The sequence below is a fragment of the Pristiophorus japonicus genome, chromosome 11, assembly GCF_044704955.1.
Source record: "Pristiophorus japonicus isolate sPriJap1 chromosome 11, sPriJap1.hap1, whole genome shotgun sequence".
Taxonomy (NCBI): Eukaryota; Metazoa; Chordata; class Chondrichthyes; family Pristiophoridae; genus Pristiophorus; species Pristiophorus japonicus.
Genome location: NC_091987.1, coordinates 978651 through 997156, shown reverse-complemented (window position 1 = coordinate 997156; position 18506 = coordinate 978651). Strand labels below are relative to the sequence as shown.

The following is an 18506-nucleotide window of genomic DNA, read 5'->3' as shown; positions in this document are numbered from 1 at the left end:
GGGGGGGATGTGGGGTGGGGGGACGGGTGTGTGGGGGGGGGGGTGGGAGGGGGTGTGTGTGTGGGGGGGATGTGGGGTGGGGGACGGGTGTGTGGGGGGGGGGGTGGGAGGGGGTGTGTGTGGGGGGGGATGTGGGGTGGGGGACGGTGTGTGGGGGAGAGGCTGGAAGGAGGCACCCCTGCTCTCTCCTCCGGCCATTCGATCATTGAGTGCCCCCCAACCCACGCCTCCCCCGCCCTCCCCCGGTACCCCCCCCTCCCCCCGGTACCCCCCCTCCCCCCCCTCCCCCCGGTACCCCCCCCTCCCCCCCCCTCCCCCCGGTACCCACGCTGCCCCCCTCCCCCGGTACCCATGCCCCCCCCTCCCCCCCGTACCCACGCCTCCCCCCCCTCCCCCGGTACCCCCCCTCCCCCACCCTCCCCCCGGTACCCCCCCCTCCCCCGGTACCCCCCCTCCCCCACCCTCCCCCCGGTACCCCCCCCTCCCCCCGGTACCCACGCCTCCCCCCCCCCCTCCCCCGGTACCCCCCCCTCCCCCCGGTACCCCCCCCTCCCCCCCCTTGGTACCCCACGCCTCCCCCCCCCCTCCCCGGTCCCCCTCCCCCCCCCGCCCCCCCCCCCCCCCTCCCCCGGGTACCCCCCCCCCCCCCCCCCCCCCTCCTCCCCCCCCTTCCCCCGGTACCCACGCCTCCCCCCCCCTCCCCCCGGTACCCCCCCTCCCCCCCTCCCCCGGTACCCACCCTCCCCCCCCCCGGTACCCACCCTCCCCCGGTACCCCCTCCCCCCCCTCCCCCCAGTACCCCCGCTCCCCCCCCTCCCCCCAGTACCCACGCTCCCCCCCCCTCCCCCAGTACCCCCCCCCTCCCCCCAGTACCCCCGCTCCCCCCCCTCCCCCCGGTACCCCCCTCCCCCTCCCCCCGGTACCCACGCTCCCCCCCCCTCCCCCCAGTACCCACGCTCCCCCCGGTACCCACGCTGCCCCCCTCCCCCGGTACCCACGCCTCCCCCCCCTCCCCCCGGTACCCATGCCTCCCCCCCCCTCCCCCCGGTACCCATGCCCCCCCCCCCTCCCCCCGGTACCCATGCCCCCCCCCCCCTCCCCCCGGTACCCATGCCCCCCCCCCTCCCCCCGGTACCCATGCCCCCCCCCCCCCTCCCCCCGGTACCCATGCCCCCCCCCCCCCCTCCCCCCGGTACCCATGCCCCCCCCCCCTCCCCCCGGTACCCATGCCCCCCCCCCTCCCCCCGTACCCACGCCTCCCCCCCCTCCCCCCGGTACCCATGCCCCCCCTCCCCCCGGTACCCATGCCCCCCCCCTCCCCCCGGTACCCATGCCCCCCCCCCCTCCCCCCGGTACCCATGCCCCCCCCCCTCCCCCCGGTACCCACGCCCCCCCCTCCCCCCAGTACCCATGCCCCCCCCTCCCCCCAGTACCCACGCTCTCCCGAGCCATTGCGCAGGTGTGCATGCTCCAGCGCGCCTGCGCAACGCTGCCGGCTCTGAGAAGACGGCATGATCCCTAGCCCCGCCCCCCTGCAGGCAGGCTCCTCCCCAGGGAGACTACGCTACGCCAGGCCACGGTCCAGGAGAACCGGAGGATTGCTGCAGAATATTCCGGCGCACCTTCGAGCCCAGGCAGGTCACGTAAGTCTTGGAGGTGCGCCGTTTTCACCAGATGCCGAAACTTGGGCCCATAGGAATTCCGTTCAGTTCAACTTTCAACATTGTTGATGGACATTTTGTGGTGAATGTGTGTACCCCGTACACTTCTGCCTCCTCGGTACGAGTCTCCAATTCAGCCTGATCCACAGTGGATCGATCTTCCTCTGCATCCTGGTGGTTTGCAGAGTTTGCAGCTCGCCTGCACATTCACTGGAGGTGTCCCATTGTTCGGCAACTGGTCCATGCAGAGTGTTTGAAGCATCATTGATGGGCCCGATGATCACCTCCACAGCGCCAACAGGGTGTTAACTGCCTCACATTAACGATTGATGGCGGACTCTGGGTTATCTGAGCTCGGGAGGCAGCAGCCGGTGTGTACGTTCTGCCATGTGTACTCCTGCTCGAAACCGACGTTACTTTATGCACAGTACTGGCCAAAACTTCTTTACTCTGCGAAATCTGTTTGGTGTTGTCGCTGGTGGGCATAAATGCCTTGGCTATCGTTGTGGCTTTACTTAGATTCAGAGTTTCAACATTCAACAATTTGTGAAGGATTACCTCGTGGCCGATGCCCAGTACAAAAAAGTCTCTAAGCATTTGTTCTAAGAATCCCTCAAATTCGCAATGTCCTGCGAGGCGCCTTAGTTCGGCGACACAGCTCACCACTTCCTGGCCCTCCGACCGTTGATACGTGTAGAACCGATATCTCGCCATCAAAATGCTTTCCTTAGGATTTAGATGCTCCCGGACCAGCGTACACAATTCTTCGTAGGATTTCTCTGTTGGTTTTACCGGAGCCAGGAGATTCTTCACGAGACCATAGGTTGTTGCCCCACAGACAGTGAGGAGGATCGCCCTTCATTTGGCAGCGTTCTCGCCCACTTCCAGCTCGTTGGTCACAAAGTATTGATCGAGTCTCTCCACGAAGGCCTCCCAATCGTCCCCCTCTGAAAACTTCTCCAGGATACCCACTGTTCTTTGCATTATGGCGCAGTTTTTCGTTGCCTCGTCACAAATTGATGCGTTCATAATAAAGGATGGAACTGAGTACTGTGAACAATGAGCAAGTGTGACCTTAGCTCCTTTAATAAGACTCCAGAGTGCAGGTACCTCGTGGGTGGTCAGCTTATATACCGTGCTCCCAAGGGATGCTGGGATCCCTTGGGACTCCAACAGGTAGGCCCTCTGGTGGTGGTGTGATACAGATTGCAAGGGGTTAAATACATAACACCTTTGTTTTCCGAAAACAATGAAATGAGTGGCTTGTGATCTGTTTCCAGTTCAAACCGAAGACCAAACAGGTACTGATGCATCTTTTTAACCCCATACACACAGACTAATGCTTCTTTCTCAACCATGCTGTAGGCTCTTTCCACCTTTGACAAACTTTTGAAGCACATGCAACAGGTTGTAATTTACCCGACTCATTAGCTTGTTGGAGCACGCAACCAACTCCATATTACGAACCAACACAGGCCAATACTAGACGCTTACACGGATCATAATGTACCAGCAGCTTGTTAGAGCCAAGCAGATTAGTAGCTTTCTCAAAAGCTCCATCTTGAAACGCACCCCAAACCCAGTTGTCGCCTTTTCTTAGCAGCATGTGCAGTGGCTCTAATGAAGTGCTCAATCTCGGTAAGAAATGACCGAAGTAGTTGAGTAGACCAAGGAACGAACACAGCTCCGTCACATTCTGAGGCTTGGGTATGTTTTTGATGCACTTGGTTTTCGAGTCCGTAGGCCTGATGCCGTCAGCAGCAATTTTCCTCCCCAGGAATTTGACTTCCGGTGCCATGAAGACGCACTTCGAACATTTCAGTCTGAGTCCCACTTTGTCCAGATGATGTAGAACCTCTTCCAGGTTGTTCAGATGTTCAGCGATGTCACGACCTGTGACCAGGATGTCATCTTGGAACACGATGGTTCTGGGGACGGACTTCAGTAGACTCTCCATGTTCCTCTGAAATATGTCTGCAGCCGAGCGAATTCCACAAGGGCACCTGTTGTAGATAAACAGTCCTTTATGAGTGTTGATGCACGTAAGTTTATTCGACGTGTCGACCAGCTCCTGTGTCATGTAGGACGACGTCAGATCCAGTTTAGTGAATGACTTCCCCCCGGCTAGCATTGCAAGCAGGTCATCAGCCTTCGGTAACGGGTTTCGAAACTCAGTTGATCGTAACCTCGTAGTCTTCACAAATCCTGACAGTGCCAACACTTTTCAACATGGGAACAATGGGGCTGGCCCACTCGTTAAATTCAACGTTAAATATGATCCCTTCAAGCTGGAGTCTATCCAGTTCAATTTCAACCTTCTCCCTCATCATGTACGTAACTGCTCAAGCTTTACGATGGCCGGTCTTGCATCCTTCTCTAGGCCCCGACTCGCTCCCTTGCCAACTCGCTCCCTCTCCGACTCGTACCCTCGCTAGGCCCTGACTCGCACCCTCACTATGCCCCGACTCACTCCCTCACCGACTCGCACCCTCACTATGCCCCGACTCACTCCCTCGCCGACTTGCTCCCTCGCTAGGCCCAGACTCGCTCACTTGCCGACTCACTCCCTCACTTGGCCCTGACTTCCTCCCTCATTAGGCCCCACCTCGCTTCCTTGCCGACTCACTCCCTCGCTATGCCCCGACTCGCTCCCTCGCTATGCCCCAACTTGCTCCCTCGCTAACTCGCTCACTCGCCAACTCGCTCTCTCGCCAACTCGCTCCCTCGCCAGGCCCAGACTCGCTCCCTCGCTGACTTGCTCCCTCACCGACTCGCTCCCTCGCTAGGCCCCGACTTGCTCCCTTGCGTGACGGGCCAGAGGAAGGGGCTTGTGGGGGCCGGGACCAGCCCACGGGCCATATGTTTGACACCCCTGGGATAGAGGCACTGTTTTGTTTCGCAACCAAAAACTTCGATCAAATACCGCAAGCTCCATGCCGGTCTCAGTGTATCAGAACACGGCCTGGCTATCTCAAGGACTTTGGGTTAGAACCTCCACTTTTCAACTTATCACCCAAAATCGGGTGTTATTTCCGGCGTGGGCAGTAAAAAAGGGTTTACAGATTGCCCGCTTCTTCGCCTATTCTCAAAACACCTACATAAGATAAGAACATAAGAACATAAGAATTAGGAACAGGAGCAGGCCATCTAGCCCCTCGAGCCTGCTCCGCCATTCAACAAGATCATGGCTGATCTGGCCGTGGACTCAGCTCCACTTACCCGCCCGCTCCCCGTAACCCTTAATTCCCTTATTGGTTAAAAATCTATCTATCTGTGATTTGAATACATTCAATGAGCTAGCCTCAACTGCTTCCTTGGGCAGAGAATTCCACAGATTCACAACCCTCTGGGAGAAGAAATTCCTTCTCAACTCGGTTTTAAATTGGCTTCCCCGTATTTTGAGGCTGTGCCCCCTAGTTCTAGTCTCCCCGACCAGTGGAAACAACCTCTCTGCCTCTATCTTGTCTATCCCTTTCATTATTTTAAATGTTTCTATAAGATCACCCCTCATCCTTCTGAACTCCAAGGAGTAAAGACCCAGTCTACTCAATCTATCATCATAAGTTAACCCCCTCATCTCCGGAATCAGCCTAGTGAATCGTCTCTGTACCCTCTCCAAAGCTAGTATATCCTTCCTTAAGTAAGGTGACCAAAACTGCACGCAGTACTCCAGGTGCGGCCTCACCAATACCCTATACAGTTGCTGCAGGACCTCCCTGCTTTGGTACTCCATCCCTCTCGCAATGAAGGCCAACATTCCATTCGCCTTCCTGATTACCTGCTGCACCTGCAAACTAACTTTTTGGGATTCATGCACAAGGACCCCCAGGTCCCTCTGCACCGCAGCATGTTGTAATTTCTCCCCATTCAAATAATATTCCCTTTTACTGTTTTTTTTCCCAAAGTGGATGACCTCACACTTTCCGACATTGTATTCCATCTGCCAAACCTTAGCCCATTCGCTTAACCTATCCAAATCTCTTTGCAGCCTCTCTGTGTCCTCTACACAACCCACTTTCCCACCAATCTTTGTGTAATCTGCAAATTTTGTTACACTACACTCTGTCCCCTCTTCCAGGTCATCTATGTATATTGTAAACAGTTGTGGTCCCAGCACCGATCCCTGTGGCACACCACTAACCACCGATTTCCAACCCGAAAAGGACCCATTTATCCCGACTCTCTGCTTTCTGTTAGCCAGCCAATTCTCTATCCATACATTTCCTCTGACTCCGCGTACCTCTATCTTCTGCAGTAACCTTTTGTGTAGTTTATATTTTTGAATATAGGCGTTACCGTGAGCGATATCAAATGGGCGGTAGCGTTAAATTTTTCTGACCTTCTGCCATAAAGTGTGGCCGTCCTTAGCAATGGCATGGCAACGCTCGGTTCCTAAGATTCAGGAGGTCAAGGGTCACCATGACATGCGCAGAAGAGGAGAAAGAGAGAGAGGGAGCTCAGAGGGACTGAAGGCGTGTCTGGGTGTGGTGTGGCTGCTTTGGGAGGAAGGAGGGAGACTTTTAGAGCTTCACAGCAAGTAGGCAAACAAAAAGTAGCTGTTAACAGCCACATATTTGACTGAATTTGGCCTATAATGGCGCGAGGAGGAGGCATCACAGCACGCTGTGGAGACTGACGCTGGAGAGAGCAGTGAGGTGGGAGAGGAGCACATTGGAGGCCGCAAAAGAGCCAGGAGGTTCTCGGATGAGGAAAATGCCTCCCTCCTGCAGGAGGTCGAGTTACACTGGGATGATTTGACACAGGGAGGGCGTGGGAAGCCCACCCCAAAGGCCTACCAGAGGATATGGACCGAGATAGCAGAGGTGGTCTCGTCGGTGACCAGCGAGGTGCATGAGGGCAACCAATACCGCAAACGATGGAACAACCTTGTGGGATCCGCAAGAGTAAGTATTACATTGATTTACATATACTTATGTATTTATATAATTTGATTTGTGACAGTCATGAGTGACTATCAGCAGATGTGAGGTGTTGCACTTTTACCGGGAATGTTTTAGTCAAAGCTTGCGGTCACGGTGTACGTCTTTAGGTAAAGTATGATAATAATCATAATAATCACGATTACATCTGTCGGTTATGTGCTGTATCAGTGTCTGTGACAGTACCTAGCAATGATATCACGCAATGATCTCATGCCATGTCGTCCTGTCACCTTTTACAGAAGGAGCTATCGACGATGAGGTCCGTGCAGAGGTGAACGGGTGGGGGGCCACCAGTCCCCAGCGACATCAGTGACATGGAGGAGCGAGTGCTCACACTCGTGGGGAAGTACCCCCCGGACAGCCATGAATGCATCTGCAGACCCTGCAGTGATGCCACGTGAGTAAAGCTTACACCATTGCATGACATAAAGTCAATAGTTTGCCACCTCAACTCATATCCAAACAACCATATATGATAGATGATTTCTAAAATTGTCATAGAAATAATGCTGGCCTAATGAAAATCATTGCAATCCAAAATGTGTTGAAGGTGATGAAATGTGATGTCTGTGATGATTTTGAGAGCGGTGGTGCTTTTGTTGTGCATATGCTGTGTGTAGCGCTGGGCTCACCTTGTCACCCTAGCACCCACTTCTCCTCTAACAATCTCATTTGTATCTTGCAGCTCAGCCAGCAGCGCGTCCCAAGGTAAGATCACAGAGGCCAGAGGGTGGGGGCATGGGGCAGGAGTCGGTGGTACTGTCACAGTCACTGATACAACACATAACCGACAGATGTAATCGTGATTATTATGATGATTATCATACTTTACCTACTACACCTGGTGCTGAGGAGCTCTGATTGTCACCCGTCAATCCATTGGGTCTGTTCTCGACGGATGAGAGCGCGGATTTCGAAGAACCTGCATCGCCACGCTCCAGAACCCATTCCACCCCAAGGCCATCTAGTGGTCCTCCGGTCATTCCCGCCTCCACTCTGGAGGTACAGGCCCCAAGCACCTCTCCACAGGGCACCCCATTTGTCCCCAGGACGGCACCGACCCCGCGGAGGTCTCGTGGACACGGAAGGTCTGGTCCACGAGCGCCATATGGGAGCGGAGAGATGGTACAGTTGTCCAGGAGGACTGTAGACATTGGTGACCAGCTTATCGAAACATTGGGGGGCATATCCCGACACCTGGCCACCATGACCGAGTACATTCCGCGGATGGCGGAGCCCCTGGATGCGATAGCCAGGAACACTGCTGCCACAGGCCTCCCAGTGGTCCCCGAGCGTGACACTCCACCCCTAGGTTCCGCATCACCACTGCGAACAACAGATGAGAGCAAGGACCAAGATCCTTCTTCTGTATCAGAGAATGTTGCCCCCTCGGCACCCCCCGCTCCCCTACCTGTCCAACCAACGCATCTGCCTTCATCCCCCTCCAATGAGGCACAGCCTGAGGAGCTCCTCGGCCAGGCACCATGGAGCGAGGAGGGGAAGGGGTAGAGCTGGGGAGAAGAAGGAGTGGGGAGGAAGGAAAGTGAGGTGCATGTCCGCAGATGATGGCGGTGATATATCTTCCATCTAGGTGTATGCAATTTGTTGCATTGTATGGGGACTGGGGACCACTCTCCTGCTTTGCCTTTGTATTCTGTGTTGCTGGACATGTTGAACATGTGATTTATGTCAATGGTGGAAAAAGTGGGGTGTGGGCGGGGGTTGGGTGTTATTGGCTGTGTTACTTATGATTTCAGACCAATGTTGGTATTAAACTTTTGTTATTGAACATAACCTTGTTGGGCATTGTCTCAGATAACTGGACCGTTAGACACTGGTGATTCCTCACCGTGAAAGGGTTAAATACAACTTTACATCAATCAATGTGAACTTTAACTGGCACCAAGGTGATGGGCACCATTGATGTCTGAGCTGCACACGCACAGCAGTGTGTCAGTGTTGTCACTCACATCAACGCTCTTTCAGGCAAATCGTTCAGATATCAGCTCTTCGCACAAGAGTGGGATATAACAAATGTCAGCCATACCACCGGCGTCCATCTCGGTTAGTTCCACTTTTTGTGGGCGGTTTATTGAGCGGGCGATATTCTGGGCGATATTTGTGCGAGGTGGTGAAATTGATGGTGGGCAATCTCCATGGCCGCTAGTTTGTGTAAATATGCTCTTTACGACAAAAAACAGCCGCCGGGTGTTATTATTGAATCTTGGCGTTAATTCCGTGAGGAAAGTAACGCTGGGCGATAATATGGGCGTTGAAATCGCCCATTCTGCTGATTCCGCCCAAAAAAAGGGGCAGTAATATTTTTTCTCGCCGTTAAGCACTGGGGAAAGTAACGCTCACCGATAAGTCTCCTAAAAATGCCCGTCAGTTTCCATTTTGTGCCAAAATGGGTGATATCTGGGTGTTATACATCATCTCAGCGGTTAAATGGGCATTAAGTGGGCGTTAAGCAGGCAAAGAAAGTGGAGGTTCTAGCCCTTTGTCTGCACATAGAGTGTGGTTTCATAAAGGGGGGAAATATGTTGTGTTCATACTCTATTTATTTGTACAGCTCCCTGGACCGTCATTAGGATCCTGAGGAGCTATACTCAGTTTCTGTACTCAACTATTTTGTTGAATCTATAAATCAAGTGCCCCCTTATTAAAGAGCCACTAAAACTGACAAATTAAACAAATTAAACTTTTAACTTTAAACAGTCAAATTAAAATTTGGTTGCCGGGCGTGATGATGCACTCCATCCCTCCGGCGCCCACCTCTCGCGGAAGGCCGCGAGCGTACCGGTGGACACCGCGTGCTCCATCTCTAAGGACACCCTGGACCGGATGTAAGCGCGGAAGAGAGGCAGGCAGTCAGGTTGAACGACCCCCTCGACCGCCCGCTGCCTGGACCGGCTGATGGCACCCTTGGCCGTGCCCAGGAGCAGTCCTACGAGGAGGCCTTCGGACCTACCCGCTCCCCTCCGCACAGGGTGCCCAAAGATCAGGAGAGTGGGACTGAAGTGCAACCAGGATTTCAGGAGCAGCTCCTTCAGCTATTGAAACAGAGGCTGCAACCTCACACACTGAACGTACACATGGAACACGGACTCCTCCAGACCACAGAAATTGCAGGCGGCCTGGGAGTCCGTGAACCGACTTAAGAACCGATTGCATGGGACTGCCCCTCCCGGCCACGTCCCCGATAAATAAAGGGAGGACTCCCGCGTAGAGAGCACTCCACTGGGGCAGTTGCTGTATTCATGCTGGTTCATGCCGGTTTGGGGAGACCATTTTGGGTTGTGTAAAAGCACACGGTTTAAATTACATTTCTCCTGGCTCAGTTTGTCAGTTATTTACACGTAAACAACAGAGGCTGAGGGGAGACTTAATTGAGGTGTATAAAATTATGAGGGATGTAGATAGAGTGGATAAGAAGGACCTATTTCCCTCAGCAGAGGGCTCAATAACCAGGGGGCATAGATTTAAAGTAGTTGGTAGAAGGATTTGCGGGAGATGAGGAAATATTTCTTCACCCAGAGGGTGGTGGGGGTCTGGAACTCACGGCCTGAAAGGGTGGTAGAGGCAGAAATCCTCACCACATTTGAAAGATACTTGGATGTGCACTTACAGAGCCGTGATCTACAGGGCTACAGGCCAAGAGCTGGAAAGTGGGATAAGGCTGGGTAATTCTTTTTTGACCGGCATGGACACGATGGGCCGAATGGTCTCCTTCTGTGTTGTAATTTTCTATGATTCTATGATACATGTCACAGTCTAGCCATCCGAGGAGATCCAATCGGTTTTTGTTCTTGTAGCTTAATTGTGAAAAGGAATGTTTCTCTGGAAGTGGTAGTGGCTGCAGCCAGATTTACTTTCAGTTTCAATTCATCATCGAATGAAGTAATCTCGTCGGAACTGCTTGAATTTCAGTTTCCTGCGAAATGCAATTGTTTACTCGGTTTGCCCAATAGCTACCTGCCTAGTCAGAGGTAGCAGCAATCCGTGCGAGGAAGAGGCTGGCTGCTTTTATATGAACCACCGGTTTCGAATTTCTGTTTATTTCACCTTGCTGTGGTTTCGAGATCAGACTTCAGAGTGCTGAGTTATTTTAGCCCCGATTGTTTGCAACAGAATTGTTCAAGAACTGTGTAACTCTGAGTGACGCTGCACATTTGCTGGTTTAATTAGAACCATTGATTTCTGTCTGCCAGCCGAATGCAGGTACGTGAGTCTTTAACTCGACTGAACAGACTCATTGAGAAAAGCAAGATACTGCGGGCGCCTTTGTGATTTATTTTGACATTTGAGGGCTCTGTCTTATCTGTGGGTTGTTCTCTGTGGCTTGATGTCTATTTAGTTGCTGTGGATGGCGAGGGTCCAATTGTCTGTGTAATTTGGTGCTTCTTTAGTTCTTGGAAATGTCCAGCGTCTGATTATCTGGCAATGGTTTGGTGTCTGTTTTCTCTCTGTCGATAGTCCAGTTAGCCGACCAGAGGTTGGTAATTATCATTTCCATAGATGTTTTAGGTCTTGTTGTTGGCTCTAAGACCAATGTTTGTATGGTTTGTTTGGGAAAATTGTCGGGTTCCAGGAGCACTCTGTTATGTAATTTCAAAATGTCTGGTAATTTCTGCCAGTATTTGTGAGCTTTTATTTTCTAGTGACCCTTGTGATTACTTGGAAGCAAATCATTTTAACATAAGAACGTAAGAAATCAGAGCAGGAGTCGGCCACGCAGCCCCTCGAGCCTGATCCATTCAATAAGATCATGGCTGATCTTCTACCCAACACTTTCCCACCCGATCCCTGGAGTCCCTTAGACTCCAAAAATCTATCGGTCTCAGCCTTGAATATACTCAGCATCCACAGCCCTCTGGGGCAGAGAATTCCATAGATTCACAACCCTCTGAGTGAAGAAATTCCTCCTCATCTCTGTCTTAAATGGCCAACCCCTTACCCTGAGACTATGCCCCCTAGTTCTAGACCAGGGGTGTCAAACTCAATCGGATAGCGGGCCGGTTTAGATTCAAATGCACCTCCCACGGACCACACAGTTGGGCCCAGTACTCGCCAACTCTCCCCTTCAACACCCGCCCCCCCCGCCGGCAGGACTCCCGACTCTCTCCCCTCCCTCCTGCCCCCCCCACCCCCAGGACTCCCCGACTCTTCCCCCCGCCCCCCCAGGACTCCCCGACTCTCTCCACCCCCCCTCGCCCAGGACTCCCCAACTCTTCCCCCCGCCCCCCCAGGACTCCCGACTCTCTCCCCCCCCCAGGACTCCCGACTCTCTCCCCCCCCCAGGACTTCCCGACTCTCTCTCCTCCCTCCCGCCCCCCCCAATCCCCAGGACTCCCCGACTCTCTCCACCCCCCCTCGCCCAGGACTCCCCAACTCTTCCCCCCGCCCCCCCAGGACTCCCCGACTCTCTCCCCTCCCTCCCGCCCCCCCCACCCCCAGGACTCCCCGACTCTCTCCACCCCCCCTCGCCCAGGACTCCCCAACTCTTCCCCCCGCCCCCCCAGGACTCCCGACTCTCTCTCCCCCCCCTTGACTCCCCAACTCGTCCCCCCGCCCCCCCAGGACTTCCCGACTCTCTCTCCTCCTTCCCGCCCCCCCATCCCCAGGACTCCCCGACTCTCTCCACCCCCCCTCGCCCAGGACTCCCCAACTCTTCCCCCCGCCCCCCCAGGACTCCCAACTCTCTCCCCCCTCCCCCCCCCCCCCAAGGACTCCCCGACTCTCTCCCCTCCCTCCCGCCCCCCCACCCCCAGGACTCCCCGACTCTCTCCACCACCCCCCTCGCCCAGGACTCCCTGACTCTTCCCCCCACCACCCACAGGACTCCCCGACTCTCCCCCCCCCCCCCTCCACCCCCAGGACTCCCCGACTCTCTCCACCACCCCCCTCGCCCAGGACTCCCTGACTCTTCCCCCCACCACCCACAGGACTCCCCGACTCTCCCCCCCCCCCCCTCCACCCACAGGACTCCCCGACTCTCCCCCACCCCCTCCCCCGTCGAAATCTCGACCTCCGAAAAGAATGACTCTGACACTTTCAGCTCTGGCAGAAGTTTCTTTAATTTACTTGCTAGCAAGGGGCAGGTCACACTCAGTCAATGGCTAAGTGAACACCTCCAAAATGGTACAGTTTCACAAGATATTTATACAGTAAAACCCAAGTTATGGCCTCTCCCTGTGTATTGGCTCTGTCTCGCAGTGAGTGAATACAGATAGAGTTAATTACTACATCCTTGTCCTGACATGGTTTCCAGATATTTCCTTTTGTCAGGGTTATTAGTTGGCCAGCCAGCCATTACTCCATGAGAGTGTGGTAATGAGCTATTACCTGTCTTGCATTGTGTCAGGATTGTCCAGTTTCCTAGTCAGTTATCTGTTTGCTTCAAATGGATGAGGTCTCTACAAGAGATAATGGCTGGTGGTTTGAGTACTTCGAAAAGGGTGGGGTGGCGTGGAACTGGTGTCATATAGACAATAGGAGAGCACCATAGGGGGGGTACTTGTCTTAGCATGACTTGTCTCCTAGCTGTCTGATGGCCATCAGCCATCTCAAAACAGGTTTAGCTGTTTATGCAAGCTGACTGCTTTTATGCAGAAAGTTCTGGAAGGACCAGGACTCCATTTTGTTATATATATATATTGCAAAGGGCACACAAATACCGTATGGTATCAGCTTAGATAAAAATATATTTCCACATTCCCCACCCAGCACCAGGACTCCCCGAATCTCCCCCCCAGGACTCCCCGACTCTTCCCCCCCTCCCCCGCACCCCGCCAGGTCTCCCCAACAATCTCCCCCCCCCCTCCACCCACAGGACTCCCTGACTCTCTGTCATGTATGTAACTACAATGTAACACCACTGTATTACTGTATACATTCAACCTAGATGCACACCTTGACCACAAGGGGTGAACTTGTGGGAGACACTCCTTACCTGATCACACAGGTATAAAAAGGGAGGTCCCACGCAGGGTCATCGTCTTTGGAGTCCTGTGAATAAAGAGTTAAGGTCACAGAGTGACCTTGTCCCCAGAATGTGCCTCGTGTGGTTTCATACTGTAGAGTAAGGACTTTACATTGGCGACGAGAAACGGGAATTCACGACCCACGAGAATGGCCACCGATAGCACAGAGAAACGGTACTGTGTTGGGGAAGACTGGGACGATTTTGTCGAGAGGCTTCAGCAAAGCTTTGTTATGAAAGAATGGCTGGGGGATGCAGCGGCCGACAAGCGAAGGGCTCATCTCCTGACCAGCTGCGGGCCAAAGACTTACGCGCTCATGAAGGACTTACTAGCACCCGAAAAGCCGTCGGACAAAACCTTTGAAGAACTTAGCAAATTGATCGGGGAGCACCTCAAATCGGCGAGTAGTATACACATGGCCCGACACAGATTCTATACCCACCGACGTCGTGAAGGACAGAGCATACCGGACTCCGTAGCGGACCTCCGGCGTTTGGCCAGCATCTGTAAGTTCACAGACGCCTGTAGGGAGGAGATGCTAAGGGACTTCTTTATCGAGGGCATCAGTCATGCGGGAATTTTCTGCAAATTAATTGAGACCCAGGATTTGACCTTGGAAGCGGCGGCGTTGATAGCTCAAACTTTCATGGCGGGGGAGGAAGAGACAAAAATAATACACTCGCGCAATTCTGCCTCTAACGCGGCGATGGATCAGCGAGTCAACATCATCAATGCTACTCAGAGCCCCGAGGATTTAGCGACTCTCCCCACCACCCCGCCCCCCCTCACCCAGGACTCACAGGCTCTCCCTCCCCGCCCCCAGGACCTGCAGGGCCCAGACTCCGACTCGCTCCCTCCCTTCCTACCCGGACTTGCTCCCTCGCTCAGCCCAGACTCGCTCCCTTGAGGGGCAGGCCGGAGGAAGGAGCTTCGGGAGCCAGAGAGAGAGAGAGAGAATGGGGGGAGAGAGAGAGAGACTGAGGAAAGAAGGAGACTGGGGGGAGAGAGCGAGTGAGAGACTGGGAAGAGAAAGAGACTGGGGAGAGAGAGAGAGTGAGAGACTGAGGCGAGATAGAGAGACTGGGGAGAGAAAGAGACTGGGGAGAGAGAGAGAGTGAGAGACTGAGGTGAGATAGAGAGACTGGGGAAAGAAAGAGACTGGGGGGAGAGAGAGAGACTGGGGGGAGAGAGATAGTGAGAGACTGGGGAGCGAGAGACTGGGGAGAGAGAGAGAGAGAAAGATACTCGGGAGAGAGACTGGGGAGAGAGAGAGAGAGCGAGAGACTGGGGAGAGAGAAAGAGACTCGGGAGAGAGAGAGAGACTGGGGAGAGAGAGAGAAAGAGACTCGGGAGAGAGAGAGAGAGACTGGGGAGAGAGAGAGAGAGAAACTGGGGAGAGATAGAGAGATAGAGAGACTGGGGGAGAGAAAGAGACTGGGGGAGAGAGAGAGAGAGAGCGAGAGACTGGAGAGAGAGAGAGAGACTGGGGGGAGAGAGAGACTGGGGAGAGAGAGAGATTGGGAGAGATTGAGAGAGAGAGAGAGAGACTGGGGAGAGTGAGAGAGAGAGAGACTGGGGAGAGAGGGACTGGGGAGAGAGAGAGAGAGAGAGAGAGACTGGGGAGAGAGAGAGAGAAAGATAGAGACTGGGGAGAAAGAGAGAGACTGGGGGACTGGGGGAGAAGAGAGGGGGAGACGAGGGGGAGACTGGGGAGAGAGCGAGATAGTCAGTGGTATGTTTAACAACCCTAGACCCCGAGAATCTAGACTCTCCAGTCAGGAGAAACAACCTCTCAGCATCTACCCTGTCAATCCCCTTCAGAATCTTGTATGTTTCAATGAGATCACCTCTCATTCTTCTAAACTCCAGAGAGTATCGGCCCATTCTACACAATCTCTCCTCATAGGACAGCCCTCTCATCCCAGGAATCTATCTATCTCAGCCTTGAATATGCTCAGAAACTCAGTATCCACAGTGGCTGCAGGTGGGTCTGGCAGGGAATCTCCAAACCAATCCCATTGTGTTGAATGCTTTGTGTGTGGGCTTGTGTGTGGTTTGCTGTTAAACACCGTCTTCTGAAGCTGGTTTGTGGAGCGCACACCAATGTGAGGCAGAAGTCTCTAACAATCACAAGGCACTCCTTAATAATAAGTAAGTGATTTGGATGGCTATGACGAAAAACATTTAATTATTTACAAAGGTTGTTTTATGTTTTACCAAATGAGTCATCATCATAGGCAGTCCCTCGGAATTGAGGAAGACTTGCTTCCACTCCCAGAGTGAGTTCTTTGATGGCTGAACAGTCCGATACGAGAGACACAAACCCTGTTTGCACAGGCATCTTCCACCCTTCAAGATTTAGTTCGGACCTGGAATTTTAGGTCCATCATTGAAACACCTGTGAACGTTTTGACGTGGAAGCAAGTCGCCCTCGATTCGAGGGACTGCCTGTGATGATGATGATGACAGGTGGGACAGACATTCATCGAAGGAAGGGGTGGGTGGGGCTGGTTTGCTGCGTGCTCCTTCCGCTGCCTGCGCTTGACCTCTTCATGCTCTCTGCGTTGAGACTCGAGGTGCTCAGCACCCTCCCGGATGCACTTCTTCCACTTAGGGCGGTCTTCGGCCAGGGTCTCCCAGGTGTCAGTGGTGATGTCGCACTTTACCAGGGAGGCTTTGAGGGTGTCCTTATAACGCTTCCGCTGCCCACCTTTGGCTCGTTTACCATTGTTGTGGAAAAATTTTTCCGAGACTGTATTTAAAAAGAGGTTTATTAAATCGGAGACAAAGCTTTGGGAGAAGTGTTAGAGACCCGCGTCTGCTGAACCAACTTCTCAATTTGAAATCGCCTGCGAAGTTCCTTTATCTTACAAATTACGTCATTTTACATCACGTGCCTTAGCAACAGTCCTTATATCCAATCATCGCATTACTAGGTTTATAAAGCTTTTCATACAATTACCGTTCAAGGCTGGGCTCTTGATATAAGCCAGCCTCGCATTGTGACAGGCCAGTATACATATACAAGAGGACTAATTCCACTGATATCACAGAAAAAACAAGTGGCAGGCTTCCTATAACCAGTAAAGGCAAGCATACAATAATGCATCAGTATTGTCTCTTACAAAATTCATTCGAGGGGGACAAATGTTTGGTATACAAGTCAAGTGTCCCCCTAGGCTTTATTATGTCCAAAAATCTGCTCCAACACCATGAAGGAGCTCTGCATAAAGCATTTGCTTAGGGCGTCTCGTATCTGGCATGTGAACTATGTGGCCTGCCCAACGAAGCTGATCGAATGTGGTCAGTGCTTCAATACTGGGGATGTTAGTCTGGTCGAGGACACTGATGTTGGTGTGCCTGTCCTCCCAGGGGATTTGCAGGATCTTGCGGAGACATCGTTGGTGATATATCTCCAGCGACTTGAGGTGCCTTCTGTACATGGTCCATGTCTCTGAGCCATACAGGAGGGCGGGTATTACTGTAGACCATGAGTTTGGTGGTAGATTTGAGGGCCTGGTCTTCGAACACTCTTTTCCTCAGATGGCCGAAGGCTGCACTGGATGCGCTGTTGAATCTCCGCATCAATGTTTGCCTTTGTTGATAAGAGACTCCCGAGATATGGGAAATGGTCCACGTTGTCCAGGGCCGAGCCGTAAATTTTGATGATTGGAGGGCAGTGCTGTGTGGAGGTGACAGGCTGGTGAAGGACCTTTGTCTTACGGATGTTAAGCGTAAGGCCCATGCTTTCATATTTCTCTGTTGTCATTGTGTTTCATTCCATTTCCATCACCACCACCCCCCCCCATCTCCTCCATTCTTTTCAACCATGTCCGTTTGGCCCACTGGTAACACTCTCACCTCATGAGTCCAAAGATTGTGGGTTCAAGCCCCACTCTCGGGCTTTGTGCACCTAATCTTCGGCTGAAGCTTCAGTTCAGTACTGAGAGCAGGCCACATTGTCAGGGAAGCCACCTGTCAGATGAGAAGGTAAGTTAAGACCCTCACCTGCTGCCTCTGATGAACACAGAAGGTGCCACGGCACAATTTGTGGAAGGGTTTGGAGTTCTCCAGGGGCACTGGCCATGGGTTGTCCCGCCACAAACACAATCAAAACAGATGGTCTCATTTGCTTTTTTGTGGAACTTTGTTGTATGTAACCCTCCCTACAAAACAGCAGTGACTATACTTCATTGGCCATGAAGTCCTTTGGAACATGCCCATGTTATGAAAGCTGCTATAGAAAATGTGATACAAAATGAGTTCTGACAAAGGGTCATCGACCTGAAACGTTAATTCCGTTTCTCTCTCCGCAGATGCTGCCAGAACTGACCTGGTTTTTATTTTAGATTTCCAATATCCGCAGCATTTTGCTTTTGTATAAAAAGCAAGTTCTTTCTCTGATCTGGAAGGCGCCAGCTATGTCATGCTGGAGTGTGGCTCCACACACACCAACCACCTTGAGGCCCCTGTCCACGGTGCCATTTTGTCATGTGTGTAACCTGATGGCCTATCAGGTGGAGCCAGGCCCCCAGTGAAGCGCTAAATCCTGCGGACCAGGTTTGGGTGATGGTTTGTACCGGTGGTCACAGCTGAGGCCACAACCGAGGTACTGCGATCGTATCCAGCTGCCTCCCTCTGGGGACAGGGGGGAGAAGGAGAGAACTTCAACCACCAGCACTCTGAAATATGCCTCTAACAGTTCATGGAATTCCAAACCAAATTCATAGATTGAGAGCTGGAAGAAGGCACCGTTAAATAAGTTTGGGGAGTTTAAATCCTAGTTATATACATGTATGAATATGCACATAAGGAATAGGAGCAGGATTGGCCATACGGCCCCTCATGGTTGATCTGCTCTTGGCCTCAACTTCACTTTCCTGCCTGTTCCCCATAACCTTTGACTCCCCGGTAGTTCA

General features: G+C 53.1%; 1 protein-coding gene across 1 annotated transcript in view; it reads left to right on the top strand.

Moving 5' to 3' along the window:
* Window positions 1–10745: 10745 nt before the first annotated feature.
* Window positions 10746–18506, top strand: part of LOC139275956 (interferon-induced GTP-binding protein Mx3-like) — a 74177-nt gene continuing 66416 nt past the window's right edge. Inside the window, exon 1 of the mRNA XM_070893207.1 lies at window positions 10746–10825. The gene's annotated coding sequence lies outside the window, so the exon portion shown is untranslated. The remainder of the gene's footprint in view (window positions 10826–18506) is intronic.